The 15,503-nt window shown below is 39.3% G+C and overlaps 1 protein-coding gene across 5 annotated transcripts in view; it reads left to right on the top strand.

Annotated features, from left to right (window-relative positions):
* The window catches only part of TMC1 (transmembrane channel like 1), a 242,620-nt gene that overhangs the window by 36,284 nt on the left and 190,833 nt on the right, over positions 1-15,503 (top strand). For all 5 annotated transcript variants that reach the window (XM_019736715.3, XM_074330566.2, XM_074330565.2 and 2 more), the window contains exons 2-3: positions 147-202; positions 835-877. The gene's annotated coding sequence lies outside the window, so the exon portion shown is untranslated. The remainder of the gene's footprint in view (positions 1-146; positions 203-834; positions 878-15,503) is intronic.

Here is a 15,503-nt window from a genome sequence, read left to right as displayed (position 1 = left end):
GAGGAGCCTGGCTGGAAGAAGTTTCTCTGAAGTCAGGCCCCAGGACAAATTCCCAGTTGCCCAGATATATGGGCAGTAATGTTAAAAAAATAAATAAATAACCCTAAGAGCTAGTTTAAAATTCAAATTCCTCTTTCTACTTCCAGGTATTCTGATGTAGCAGCTCTGTATAGGGCCCAGGAATTTGGCTGTGAAACCAGAGGTGGGTATTCTGATGTTTCCTTGTTTGGCTGTGCTCATCAGGGGATGTTTACCATCAGGAGAGAGGACTCTTTCCTCTGCCCTCCTCCACACGCTGCCCTCCCTCCGCCAAGCCCTGAGTGACTCACACTCCTTGTATTGCTGGATTCCCTTTGTTATGGTTGCCAGCACTACTGCTGTGCCTTTTGCAGCTATTGCCTGCTCCCTGTATGCCAGCACAGGTCCTGTTTTCTTGCTGCCCCCACTGTTGTTTGTTCTGTCCCTTGCTTGTTGTAAGAAAACTTGTTCCAGTTGTCACTGCTATCAAGCTGCAATCACTGAGCTGTTTCTATGGCAAGAAGAAAGGGCTTATACTTCTGCCAGGTAGACTTAGCTCTGTCGTTAAGTGACAATGGCACTGTGGGACCTCCCCCAACCCCTTAAATATGGCCTTGTAGTTCCCACCCCTCTAGATACTTCTTGTACCTGTTCTCTGAGACCTGAGAATGGGGCCATGTATTCCATTTTCTTGAGGGCATTCTCCCCCTCCCCCCCCAGAACTTAGGGAAACCCTTCTGTCCTCCAAAAGCTCCTGAATCTGAGTACCCAAGACTTGGCTCTCAACCCTAACGTCCTTCTCCTCTCTTCTTTCAGGGAGTCCGCATTACTTCCTACATTTCCTGGGTTCCTAAGGCAGGTAAGCCTGCAAACTGAGCTTCACTATGACCTTTGTCACATTTACGTGATAGATTTTTTTACAGGATTAGATACATAATTGCAAAATCACTCCCTACTATTTTTGTGAACTTGTAAAAATCTGGTGAGAAGCATGAAGACTAGACAAGGGCAAAAATTATATAATTATGCATTTATTTAAAGATATAATGAAATATGGTCCCAGAACACCAAAAAGTTAGTTAGAAGATATTTATGTGTTAAACCAAAATTCGTATGACTCTGTGAATAATAAATTCTGCTGTGTAAACCTGTGCCCATAAAATAATCTCTGTTCATTGTGTATAATATATGTATACATAAATGCAATTAATAATACATTATCATAGCATATAATATAGCATACATATAATTAATATAATTATAGTATAAATTATAGATCTAATATAAATACATTTGTCAAAATTTTTGGCTTCATATGTTCTAAAATAATATTTTGAGATACTCACTTAAGTTGGTTCCCAGGTTGATTTTCTTTTTTTTTTTTTTTTTTTTTTTTGCCTTTATTATGTTTTATTTAGTGGCATTCATTGCTTCTGGGAAGAAATGACCTAGCAGAACACTTAACAGAAAATCAAATGTTTGTCCTTTGAGGAATAAATATACTGGTTTGGGCATAAGAGAGAAAATTGGGAATAAAACTGTCAGATTAAACCAGTTTTTTTTCCACCTGCAACTAGATAAAAAATTTTAGGAGAAAGGAGAGAATTGAGAGAGAGTGAAGACTTGGATTCCCAATAAGGGCTCTGTGCACGTTCTGAGGGTAGAGGATGAAAGATACTCCCTTCACCCCTCTCCACTGTAGGTTTTGGGATTAAAGGTCAGAGACCCATAATATAGGGTCTGGCAGAATTCAGAATTTCTACAGAACCACGATGAAATGGGGTGGGAATAAGGAAAATATCATTGAGGTGTATCTGGACAGGTGGTTATGAGACCACCTTAGGGAGTTTCTTCAAAGCTCAGGGCAGTAGGAGAGCAGCAGAATATTTTATGTGGCGGGGTACTATGTAGTCATGGAAGAGAGCTTCAGAGCTAAATGATCTTGCAGTAGGAAATAAAGGATACAGCAGGGACAGTTGATCCTGTGTCAAGCAACAACTAAAGATCAAGTGGGAATGACAATGTATAAGTGGATGCAGCCAAGATATACTTGTATGATTACCCACAACTGATGTTTCTTCCTTGATTTTTACAAATCACCTTCAGTATGTATTTCTGCAGTATAGTCTGATGATAAATGCTATATTCCATCAGTTCCAGAATAATCTCAGTGATTGTCTCTTCAAAGAATGTCTTTCTCTCTTCTGAGATTCCAATGAAATGCATGTAAGGTCTTCTCAGTGTATTTTTTATGCCTCTTCCTGTATTTCTCATCTTTATGTCTTTGTGTTTCACTCTGGATAATTTATTGTGACCTATCTTTCAGTTCCCTAATTCTTTTTTCAGCATTGTCTACTATACTGTTAAGTTTATTTATTGAATTCTTGATTTCAGTTATCCAGTTTTTCAGTTCTAGGATATCTAACTTGCCACTTGTTTCCTGTTTTCTGCAGAATTGACTTTTATCTCCTTGAACTTAGCAAATACAGCTGTTGATACTTTATTTAATAATTCCAATATCTGGAGTCTCTGGAGTCTATTTTTGTTGTCCATGGTTTACATTCATATTATCTAGTCTCCACATATGCCTGGATACTTTGATTGTATGCTAGACATTTTTTTTTTTTTTTGGCAAATAATTTTCCAAACACAAAGTACACAAATAATTTGAAGACTAGAATTATATTTTGTGCACCAAAGAGGATATTTAATTGCTTTAACCAAGTGCCTGGGTACATAGTAATTCAAACCAAACATAATCCAAGTTCCAGGTTTGATATTTTCCAGGTCCTCTAGTACATCTGTAGTTCATAAAAGGAATAGTTTATTTCTGCCTTACCGTTACTTCTAGGGTACAGCGCTTTGGGCTACCAGTCCAAAGTGAGGGATAATTTATGAAACTTTTACCTTGCCTGTCTCTAGATACTGATTTTTGTCTTCCTAGCTCTGTAAAGATACCAAAAATACAACTCAGCCTCTTCGCTGCCTCTCTTCAACTGGCAAATACTTCCAATTTCAAAAGTGGGTCTAAGTACCAAGCCTACCTATTTGGATTTCTATGCCTTCTGTACTTGGGACTGGTAGTTAATTTATCGTATCGTATTGGCCCTTTGATACTTGCAAGATTTTTTGTCTCTTAAAATTTCATCAAGCTTTCTTAGTCATCTTTTGAGAGAGGATTGTTTCACATTACCTACGCTGCCAGCAGAAGCAGAAGTAAGTTTTAATTAAAAATGCTTTACTGGACTTAAAGCCAAGTCATCTTGAGGCTATGGCCATGATTGAAAAAATTGATGATATGAGATGAAGAATACTCTAAGGAGCCATGCTGATGTTGGACCATAAACTATAAAAAGACTTTAAAGAGAGTACTATAGTATATTTTAACTTTCTTGGACAGAGTCAAGTTAATCTTCAGAAAGACAAAATGCAAATGTAGTCTTATTAGAGCAAGCTGATGCGACTATAATTTTCTGGGTGTATGAGGAATATCTAAGAAGGAAAAGGCAAGGCAAGTTATTTTTGATGACCCTATGGCTGTGAATTCATCAGTGGGAGTCCGTCAGCCAGTCTGGGCTTGGGCTTACTTGGCAAAAAGGATCCCGTTATTGTGACAAACTGGTTTATCCCTTAATCTGCATATATGCAGGAGTGGGGTGGGGTGGGGTGGGGTGGGTGGGGGTTAAGGGGATGCTTTGTAAGAGGAAGCTACATTCTGTAGTAAGGCCTGATTCTTCCCTAGTCTTGGAGGGGAGATGCTTATGAGACATCTAATAGGACCAGCTCAAGTGCACCTCTTGCTTTGCCTACCAAAAGCCAAGCACTTTGTTTTGGAGTATACTCATGAAGAGAACTCCCACAGCTCATAATGCATAACTTGAGACAATCTTGAGGAACCCAAGAGAGATCCCTGGCTCTATAAGGACCTTGGGCAGCCAGAATTATTTACTTTTCCCTAAAGAGATAACCTTGCTTCAGAGATTGGGAGACAAATTGAAGGAAGAAGAGGACATGGCCTGGCAATCCACTGGTGTGAGTTGCTGCTTTAAACAAAGGCTGCTCCCCCTCCTTATTTTCTCTGGAACACACTCTATCAAAAGTGTCTCTGAGCAACCACCAGAGTTCGGCTGAGAGCACCCGGGCAATCTGATGAGTCTGGGGAGATGCCAGCCACACATCCTTGCACACATCCTTGTGAGAGTTCTTGTTCCTGAGAGACAGACTCAGAGCAGAGACACAGTTGAGGTAGCTTATGCAAACAATGAGAATTTATGATCAGGATATAGGATACTCACAAAATCTAAGACAGAGAAATAGCTAAGTCTCAGCAATAAACTGGACCAGAGACTTGAACACCTCTTCCTCTACGTGTCTGATTTCAGGCTTTTCCCCCTCTCTGTGGATTAGCTTTTTCTACTTTTTCATGCATAAATGGAAAAATACATTTGCTGGAAGTACCAAGGTTACATGTTCCACCTCCAGCTACCTGGAAAGAGATAGCTGTGTCTCTTTCTTTTTTCCAATTCCAGATTCTGTAGTCAGATGCCTTCTCCTGGCCCAACAAACCCTGGCCATGGGGTAGGGCTATGAAACAGAAATATGATATTCAGACCCACCCCTTTAATCCTATGGATGGACAGCAGTTCGTAGGAAAGTTGGTGGGGATGTGGAGAGAGGGTTTCAGACATTATAAAAGGGTTCCACCAAAGAAACCTCCTTAATTTGATCCAATTTGTTATATTTATGAACATTTTGGAAAAATTATTTACTCGTACAACTAAGAACTGGTAAACAATTAATGAAAAGATTGTATCCATAAAGAAATTATAATTGATTAATAGCTAATATAGATGTGGATTATGTAATTTATCAAATGTGTGTTTCATATTTGAGTCTATATATTACTTTGGCACATATATATTTTTTAAAATCCCAGATATTTTGAAGATTATCTTCAAAAAATTTATGAAAACATTAACGGAATCATATATATTTAGTTCCTGTGAGAATGTCTAATTCAACTTCCTCTCTTTACTGATGAAGAAACTGATAACTCAAGTCACAAGATTGTAAAATTTTTTAAAGCTCCTTTTAGGTTTTCATTCTAAGTGCTTTAAAAAAAAAAATCTTTGAAAATAGTGATTAAAAAATAAAAGAGACCAAAGCCTAATAGTGTAGCTGACAACCTGTTATAAAGATTTATAGTCCAAAGATATGGTGAAAGAAAAGGATTATTATTATTTTTTTGTTATACCAGAGTAGAAATGGTTTATTTTCAATATTACTGCTCTTGCTTCAGGTGTACATCTATTATCTGTCAAGCTGATCCTTGCAAATTGTCCCAATTCTTAGACAAAAGCAGTTGATTCATGGGTCTCTTAGAAAGAAAAACTAGTTGGGTGTGTTACAGCCACATGAATCATGTGGGATACTGCTTAGGGCTGTATTTATCATGGATAAAAGAATGTTTTCAAGGGAAGCTATGTCTACCTAAAATTACACGGTTCACCTCTGTTCCAAGGAAGTCATCTTTTCAGTATGTTGTTGAATGTACTATGAAAGTCCCCTTCTAAACTGTTAGCACTGCAGGAAGAAACTCTCCCGAGTTGCGAGAAATCATCCCTGAAAGTTTGATTTTCTCCTAGAAGCTCGTATTTTTATCATTGTTTTAACTGCCTTCTCAAAGCCTCTTGATAGCCAATTACATGTCTTTTTACCTTGGCTGCATTTAAACTTTTCCACTGATTGCCTTTTTCTCCTCTAATCCAACCTGTAAACCACAGTCAAGTGAGGGTACTTGATATGCCTCAATGAATGTTCTTACTTTTCACCTCAAGAACCTTCAGTGGCTCCATATTACCTCCAAAATTAAATTCAACGATCTGGCATAGCTGGTTGACCTTGTTTCTTCATACATTTTAATACTTGTCCTTTATTTCATGAAGGAGATAGGAAGATGGGGTTCGGTGTGTGCCCTAAGCATTTCATGCTCAGTCTCCATTATAAAATTTGATAGCATTTCTTTTCCTTTCAGAGGCTGACATAACTCTTCCTTAAGATGCAAGGACAAAGGTAGCCACATGAGTAGTTAAATCAGGGACAGCCAGACCAGCCTTGTGCCAGGAATCTGCCTCAGGGAGGTTTATCTTTGGCTGTGCTTGCCCTATAACTCTTATTTTTTTCTTTTAATCTCATCTACTCTCTAAGCCAGAAGCTAATGTCTCACCAGAACTTGTTCTCAATGTTTATCCTCATCCTTACTGTTTGGAAGCTGGCCTGTAAGCCTACTTCTCTCTTTGCAATCTGACCCTGTCTCTGCAGTGACTTGTTGGTAGTCATTTATTCTTGTCCCTAATCATTATTTCCAGACGGCATCATGGTCATTTTGGTGCCCTTCCCTTTGAATGTTACAAACCACTAACACGCCCATGAGTGGCCACATGCTACAGTGGTTAAGAGCACAAGCTCTCTAAGCAAACTATCTGGGCTTGAAACCCAACACCACAATGTGCTGCTGGCTGTGTGACTAGGCAAGTTACACAACCACTCCATGCCTCAGTTTTCTTGTCTGTAAAATGGAGCTAAAGTAATACCTTCTCAAAGGGTTGTTAGGAAGCTTACTTGAGTTAGTACAAACATAGTGATTAGTTATTCTTCTCAACTTAGCTGTCCTGCCTTCATTACATAACCATCACCAACGCTACTGCCCTTCATTAAAACTCCTGACCCTTTTTTGGGTTTGGCCAAGTCCCAAGCTGGCTTGGTTTCTCTCAGTGGAAGTTTGCATCTGCCTTTTTCTCATTTTCAAAGACAAACGATTTTTTGATTTCCTTCTCTAGCTCCATAATCTTTGATTTTTGTCACCCACATGGATAACCACCTTTTCTAAAATGTCATGCCCCTCATTGAGCTAGTCACCTATTTTGATGCTAAATTTTGTACTGACCAGCACTGCCCCTTAACCAGTTCTTACCTCTATATCTCTCCAACCAAATTTAAAACTTCAAGGTATGAAGGATGGAAGATCATCCCTTTGAATCATTCATAGAGTATAGAATATTAGATAATGAATAAGTGTTTGTTTGTCTGAGAGAACTGAGTACCTATACTTCCTTAAAGAGCCTAGAAGCCTCCCGGCATGGTTTTGAGGGTATTAACGTTAGAAGACAAAGACTGATGGCTGAAAATTTCCTGATTGCCAGTGTTCCATGTGATTCTCAGGAATGAGGTGTGGCTGGCCCAAGAAATCCGAAGGCAGGAAGAACCATCTTGGTATCTATCACTGTGCCTTTAGGAAGAAATGAGTTCACAGGCTCTGTTAGCAGACGTAGCCCAAAAGGAAAAAGGATTATAAAACAAACAAGTACGCAAACAAGCAAACAAAACCTGGATGAAGGATTTAGAGTGCTAGAGCCAAAGAATCTGACCGAGGACACAACTTCTGATCCAGGCTGTGAATCATAGAACAGATCATCTTTCCCCTTTAGGCTTTAGCTCTCTAATGGGTAAAATGGAAATATGGGCCAGATATTGTCTTGGGTTTCTCCATAATGGCGGTTTTTCTAATAAAATGAGAATGTCTCTTTACAGTGTATCTTTATTCTTATACTTGTGTGTGTGTGTGTGTGAGGTTGCCTTTGAGCCCTGAGAAAGGATTTTCCTCACTAACCCTGTTTTTCCTCCATCTCAAGCAATGACACCCCCATCTACTGATTGTTTAAACCAAAAATGTGGGACTTCTTGATTTCTCCTTTTGTTCATTCTTGCCATCCACATCGTGAGCAAATTCTATCAGTTCTGCTTCAAATATAGATTCTAAGTCTACTTGCTGGGTCTCAGGCCTATCCACTTTTTTTCATCTTCCCTGTCATAAACTTAATCTAAGCCATAACAACTTTTCATTTAGATTATCGAAATAATCTTCGTATTGTTCTCCACATTTTCACTCTTGCTCCCCTGACATTGATTCTCGGCATTGCAGCCAGAGTCATCTTGTAAAAACAAATTTGATCACACTATTTTCCTGCTTAAATTACTTTAATAATTTCTTTTTGTGCTTAAAATAAGATTTAAATTGATTGCTATAGCTGATAGGGTACTATAAGATTTGGCCTCTGCTTACTTCTCCAGGCACAACCCAAGACATTCTCTATTTTACATATTCTCTTCCAACCATATTTATTCCTGTTCTTTTGTAATCCAGGGTGTTTTCTCTGACTATTCCTACTATACGGACTGATCTTAGCCCTGCCTTTTGAATGGCCTGCTCCTTTTTATTCTTCAGGGTTAGTACTATGTAATTACATGAATGTGTCTTTTAAGATAGGAAAAAAAAAATCTCAAACCATTATACCTATATATTGGTCTGTCACAATAATATATAATATTACAGTTTCTGTTTTCAAGCCTTAACTTGGCAACTTTGTGAATGTGTTTATTAAAATGGATCCTGTTTTACTATTCAGGTTCAGTAGACAGGATAGCCAGATTTGTCAACCTGTCTTTATTCATAATTAATCATAATTATGATTTATTACTAATTAATCAAACAATAATTTTATCAAGTTTAATTTTGAAAGTTCTCTTTTACATAAAGCAACAGATATAGTTCAGAAAATCTTAAACAAATGAATACAATTGGCAGAATCATAAATCCTATTGCTGAGTAATTTTCGGAAATTATAAAATTGGCCATATCACTGCTTCTTTGAGATAGACTCCAGTGGCTTCCAAATGTTTCTTCACTCAAAAATGTTTTGTTGCAGAAAAACGGCAAGGACTGAGAAACTCAAGCAGCACGCGGAGATCAGGGAGAACACAGCTTTATTACGCCGGCAGGCTCAGTGGGATCCTTCCCAAAAGACTGAGCCCCTGGCAAGGTTTTGAGCAGGTTTTTATGGGTTGGGGACTTCCTTGAGTCGGGGACGGGGAAGGTGTCATCTGGTGATTGGCTCAAGTTGTGGCTTGCAGGGGGTTATGAGGAAGTGGGCTGGGGCTTAGGCTGGGGACTTCTCTTTCGGCTGGGGCCACCATTTTAGCTCAGATCCACGTGGCAGGGAGCCATTTTAAGGTCAGTTTCCCCATCAGTTTCACTATGGGGCAGCCTGATGGCTTAGTTGGTTAGAGCTCGAGCTCTCAACAACAAGGTTGACGGTTTAATTCCCACATTGGATGGTGGGCTGCGCCCCCCGCAACTAAAGATTGAAAATGGCGACTGGACTTGGAGCTGAGCTGTGCCCTCCACAACTAGACTGAAGGACAACGACTTGGAGCTGATGGGCCCTGGAGAAACACACTGTTCCCCAATATTCCCCAATAAAAAAAAGTTTCACTAATATATCTTCAATAGAAAATTCATCATAAATTTGTTATATTTGCTAAATCTAAAGTTTTTCTTCTTCTCCAAAAAGTCAGAGAAAATCACTAAGTGATAGCAAAAAATTGGTGTTATTGAATCCACCGCTTTAGAACAAGTGCCTATTCTTGGTAAAAATGATGGGTACTTTCAAGCATCCTTGTTTTATTGTTGCCACTGGTCTTCTTTAGAATTTGATTTTTTTCTACATAAATGTCCATTTTCTTACATTCATTGTTGTATATTTATTGACTTTCTCCATAATTTATGTGCATTGATCTGCAAGGAAAAAATTTAAAGCCCAGAGTTTAATATACATTGTCCAAAGCCTATTCTGTCTCTTTGCAAATTTCTTTGCCTGATTAACCTCAACTAAAACTTCACTCCAGAAAAAAGTTAACACAGGAAAGAAAGTTAGCCTCAGTAAAGAGAAAAACCAGACTTGTTTATCTTGTGTATCCACATTTTCTTTTGGATCCTATAGTACAAATGTTGGGATTAACTTTTCAAAAATTGTCTTTATTCTGTGTACTTCAAAATGAACACTCTATTGTGTCTGGGAAAGCCTTTTTACTCTTATACATTCAAGCTACAGTATTTTCCATCAATGAATTCTTTTCAAAACTGATGAAAAGGAAGAATATACTTTTTAAAAATTTTCAGAAAACATCATACATGAAGAACACCTTCCAAAATTGTGAACGCTTCAGAAGTTTGGAGGATGATTTGCACAAGGCATAGATGAAAATTTGGAATCAAACTCTGCTTTTTTTACCCAAACGCCAGTTGGTAATGGTTACAGTTGCAGCACTGTCATATTTTTTTTTACCACGATAGAGATTTATGTCCACTCCTTCACTATCCAGTTGTGTTGTGACTTTTATGTGAGTTCAGCAGCAGTTATCCCAGAAATAAGAAAGAAACCCAAGAATGAGTCTTTTGTTTCAAATTTGCCACCTACAATATGGACATAACTGAGTATTTCACTTTTCCTCAGGGTGTGAAACATTGGGAGGACTAAGAGCTGTGAAAAGAAACTGACGACTTGAAGACAGGAACAGAGAGCAAAGCTAACTCAAATTATTTTGTACCCCCTGAACCTTATGTAGAAACAAATGTGTGTAGCTGAGTGTCTTAGTCAGTTCACGCTGCTGTATATTATAGAATACTGTAGACTTGATGGCTTAAACAACAAATATTTATTTCTGATAGTCTGAAGACTGGGAAATCCAAGATCAAGGTGCCAACAGATCTGGTGTCTGGTGAGGCCCACTTCTAGCTTGCAGATGGCTGTCTTCTTATTGTATCATCACATGGTGGAGAGTAGATTATCTATTTAATGTCTTTTCTTATAAGGGTATTGATCCCATTATGGGGGCTCTACCCTCATGACCTAATTACCTCCGAAAGGCCCCACCTCTAAATACCATCACATTGGGGATTTAGTCATCAACATGTGAATTTGGAGGGGGTGGAGGATGGGGGAGGGAGACACTAACATTTAGTTCATAGCACTGAGTCTGTCTGATTGTATAACTGGGAGTTCTTCAAATTAACTCCCATGTAGAATTCAGTGTGTCTTAAAGGATAAGTAATAAAAATGTGCCAATTTATTGTTTACATTATTAAAACTCAACATTAACTGCAGCAATTGTTTAGAACTTAGATCAATTTTTCAGAAGTGTTGTATCACTGACATTGTTTAGAATTGCCAGTGTATGATGATAATACAAAGTAGACTGATTTTAGTCAGTTTTATTACTGACCCTAAGCTTTCTAAAGACAGTGTACTGTCCCAGCCCTGGGTATACACACGCTCCTGAGAACAATCATCCCTAGTTTTAATACTTGTGCCCCCTCCATTTAATCTTTTTATTTTATTTTATTTTTTATTGGGGAATATTGGAGGACAGTATGTTTCTCCAGAGCCTATCAGGTCCAAGTAGTTGTCCTTCAATCTAGTTGTGGTGGGTGCAGCTCAGCTCCAAGTCCAGTCACCGTTTTCAATCTTTAGTTGCAGGAGGCACAGCCCACTATCCTATGTGGGAATTGAACCGGCAACCTTGTTGTTGAGAGCTTGCTCTCTAACCAACTTAGCCATCCGGCCACCCCTCTGGAAGCTCAGTGGCAGCTCATTGCCTTCAATCTAGTTGTGGAGGGCTAAGCTCACTGGCCCACGTGGGAATCGAAGCAGCAATCCTGTTGTTCAGAGCTCGCGCTCTAACCAACTAAGCTATCCAGCTGCCCACCTCTATTTAATCTTGATCTCCAAGGTTTCTTTATTTCCCATGTAACATTTATAACACTTTGCAGTTGTCTATTTATTTGTTGGTTCATGTGAGGTGTCTGTCTCCTCCACTAGGTTGTGGTTTGTATTCTCCATAAGGGAAGAAACCAATCCCTTCTGTCCACCTTTATATTTAGTGCCTTCCATAGTGCATGGCACATAGTGGACAAACAATAAATATTTGTGGAACAAATGAATGAAGGAAGATCTTAGAATAGTTCATAAAAAGCAATAGAGCCCAGTTGTTTTAAAGAAGCAACTTTATTCACAAACATCTTCTCTGGGTTTTATTACTCACTAGAAGTGTATTGCAAAGCCTCATACACTTGAGTGCATATGGCCTTATACTTCCATATAATCCCATCAAAGGTGATCATTAGAAATTATATTTCATTAAAGACTTTAATTATACTTTCTCTTATGTAGTGAGCCTTGCCATGTTATATTTTAAAAGGAGGCATAATATCAACTTGAAATTACTGAAGAAATACAGGGCAATTAGCCCTGATATCCTGACACAAGGGTGAAACAAGATATTTTTGTAATTTGAGGATTTGAAATTGTAGCTTCTCCAGTCCTAGGAAGTAGAGGAAGGGAGTAAAAAGGATGGTGGGAGTGGTAGACAGAACAATGGCCTCCCTAAAATGTCCTCATCCTAATCCCTGGAATCTATGAATATGTTATGTGTAAAAAGGAACGTGGCAGATATGAATAAATTAAGGATTTTGAGATGAGGAGATTATCCTTGATTATCTGGGTGGTCTTAATGTAATTACAAATGTCCCTACAAAGAAAAGAAGGAGGCAGGAAAGTTGAAGAAGGGGATATGGTGATGGGAACAGAGATCAGAGGCAGATTTAAAGATGCTACTTGCTGCTGGCTTTGAAAACAGAGGAAGGGGCCATGAGCTAAGAAATGCAAATAGCCTCCAGACGTTGGAAAAGTCATGAGACAGATTCTCCCCTAAAGGCTATGAAGGAATGCAGTCCTGCTGACATTTTAGCCCAATGAGATTGATTTGGGACTTCTGACTTCTAGAACTGTAAGGTAGTAAAATTGTGTTACTTTAAGCCACTAAATTTGTGGTAACTTTTACAGCGATAAGAAACGGATACAGTGGATCCTGGAACTGATCTGCCCAAACTCACTTATGACTGCTCTGTGCCTTAAGATGTAGCTGTTTATCTGAAACAAAAGATTTAATGGGGGGTGTGGGGAGATGCTTTGAACTTGGATCTGGTAAGGGCACTGTAAACTCTCGATTCAGCAATTATTGGGAAATCACCTTCCCCTATTGAATTGCCAGAATGCGTGGAAGCAGATGGAGTAGAGTATTCAGTCTCTGCCACTGCTTTCTTGACCAGACATTTGGGCAGAGCTTGGCTGGAGTGAACCAAGCTCTATGACCTTCTAGAAACAGTTTTGAGGCATTTCAACCATAAATGGCTAATTGAGTATTGTGTCCTCCCAAATGATAGATTGAAGTCTTAGCCCCATTGCTTGTGAATGTGATCTTATTTGGAAATAGGATCTTTGCAGATGTAATCAAATTAGAATGAGGTCATATTAGATTAGGGTGAGCCCCCACCCAGTATGACTGCTGTCCTTATAAGAGAAGAAATGACACAGGCACATAGGAAGAAGGCCATGTGATGATGGAGGAAGAAATTGGAGCTATGCATCTATAAGCCAGAAGTACCAGAAACACCAGAAGCTAAGAGAACAGGCATGAAAATTAGCTGATGGAGAGATTCTGTGCTTTGAACAGATTTGCACTTGCCTCCCCATACTGCCATCTATGCACTAAAAGAGGTTCACGTGTTACCAGAGAGTGGGCCCTTCTTGGTGCGATGTCCGGGCTTGGGTCCCACACCGGGGGTAGAATGCTGTGGTGTCTGGGCTTGGTTCCTACACTGAGGATCAAACCCGGTGGTGTCCATGCTAGGTTCCCACACTGGGGGGTTGAACCTGGGCCTCCTGGAGGAAAACCCAGAATCCTAGCCACTCCGTTGCCAGAGGGTGTGCCCTCCTTGGCGTGGTGTCTAGGTTCTTGGCGTCTCAAGCAAAGAATTGAATGAGACACAGAAATAAAGTGGTGAAAGAGCAGTTTATTAGAAGAAAAAATATACTCCAAAGAGGTAGGAGTGGGCCCGAGCAGAAGGCAGTGGCTCAAGGGCATAATTATTAGAAGAGAAAGTACACTCGGTGGGTAAAGGAGCAGGCCTGAGCAAAAGAATGGCTAAAAAGGCTCAAAAGGCACTGGCTGGCGAGGACTTGAAGTTTTTATCCCTTTTTACTCTAGAATGGGCTGTTCTTTTCTGGGCGTGGGACCACTTGATTGACACCTATGATTGACAAGAGGCTATTATCTCATTTTTTCAGACTGCACATGTTCCTTCCCAGAATTCAGTCTGTTATAATGATATTAATGAACTTCTGGGCATATGTATGATATTATAATGGGGGTATAATGAGGCCCAGGTGAAATGAAGGTCATTGTGGCCCTTACTACATAGGTGTGAGTGACTGGTTTAATCTAGTTGTGTATTTTGTACCCATTTGTTTCCTCATAGGGGTAGATAATTACAGTGAAAAGGGGAAGTTTGGGGTGGAGAGGGGAGGTCTTTTGGGTAGTCACATTCTGTGGGTTGAGTTGGATGTGCAGGAATGCAGAGACCCAATGCCTGTCTCTAACTGCCTGCCTTTTCTTCCACTTAAGAGACATGATCCCCATAAAATCTCTATGGGAAGTTGAGGGACAGGAAGTCTATTTTTCTGTATCTGCTTCCTGCTGGGCAGAGGGGTAGAGCTGTCCCTACCGATTGGGGATTCATGGACCTGTCACCCTATCTGATCTTAGATGAGAGGAAAGGGTCTCGAGATCCGCCTGGAAGACCATGTTGGCTTCTTTGGTTGGGACAGGTAGTCTTGCTGGGGTATCATGTGTATCCGCAAGGCCCCTGAATGAGTAAAAATCGATTTTAATTAATAAATTTAAAAGTGTTGGCTTAATGAGCAGAGCTCAAAGCTGTTGATGTGGGGTGGCTACGTAATGGAAAATCTGTCAGCTCTATGGAGCCTATGGCCATTCAACTGGTCATTCAGATGGTGTTAATTGTCCAGGAGCTTGGCCCGGAACAGGTTGGAAAGAACATTAGGCTTCAATGATTACAATCAACAAGTACAAATAAATTGATTTACAAAGTAATTAAGAATGGGGGATAGGAGCTAAGAAACTGAGGAAAAGGAAACAAAAAGTTTTTCAGTGTGGAGGGGGCGCTATTCCCTTGGCCCGTATCACAAACTGGGGAGGAATTCCCCCCAAAAGTCTTGTAGGTACCAGGTACCTCTGGAAAACTAACAGAGAGAGGGTTAGGGCCTGGAGGAGACAAACTGGACCTTCTGAACATCCTATTATTGCATAGATATTGCTAGCATTATATTTGGGAGATGTAACTTGATCCTTATTTGTGCCTTGAACTGTGACGGGATTCCTGGTTACGGTACAACTTTGTTAACATGGAGCGTAAGATACCTGGAAAAGTCATCTACATTAATCAGGTTTTTTTAATTAAGGAACTACAGACTACTTCACAAGCAAATAAATGATACTTGCATTGAATTACTTGCTATTTGTAAAACCAACCAACTAATCACACATGTTGTTTGTTCCAAGGTATGATAATAACTAGCTTTTAGCACATTTCTATTCTGATTTATATCGTTCTATTTATAATATAAAAAAAAGGGATTGAGGTCAGCAAATCTCAATTCTCTTTATCTTCTTTTTACATATGATAATTTATTTTAAAACTTAACTATTAAATTTATGTGTAAATATAC

Source organism: Rhinolophus sinicus, chromosome 16 (genome assembly GCF_057876585.1).
Source record: "Rhinolophus sinicus isolate RSI-liver-muscle chromosome 16, RSI-T2T, whole genome shotgun sequence".
NCBI classification, from domain to species: Eukaryota; Metazoa; Chordata; class Mammalia; order Chiroptera; family Rhinolophidae; genus Rhinolophus; species Rhinolophus sinicus.
This window is presented reverse-complemented; position numbering and strand designations above follow the sequence as displayed.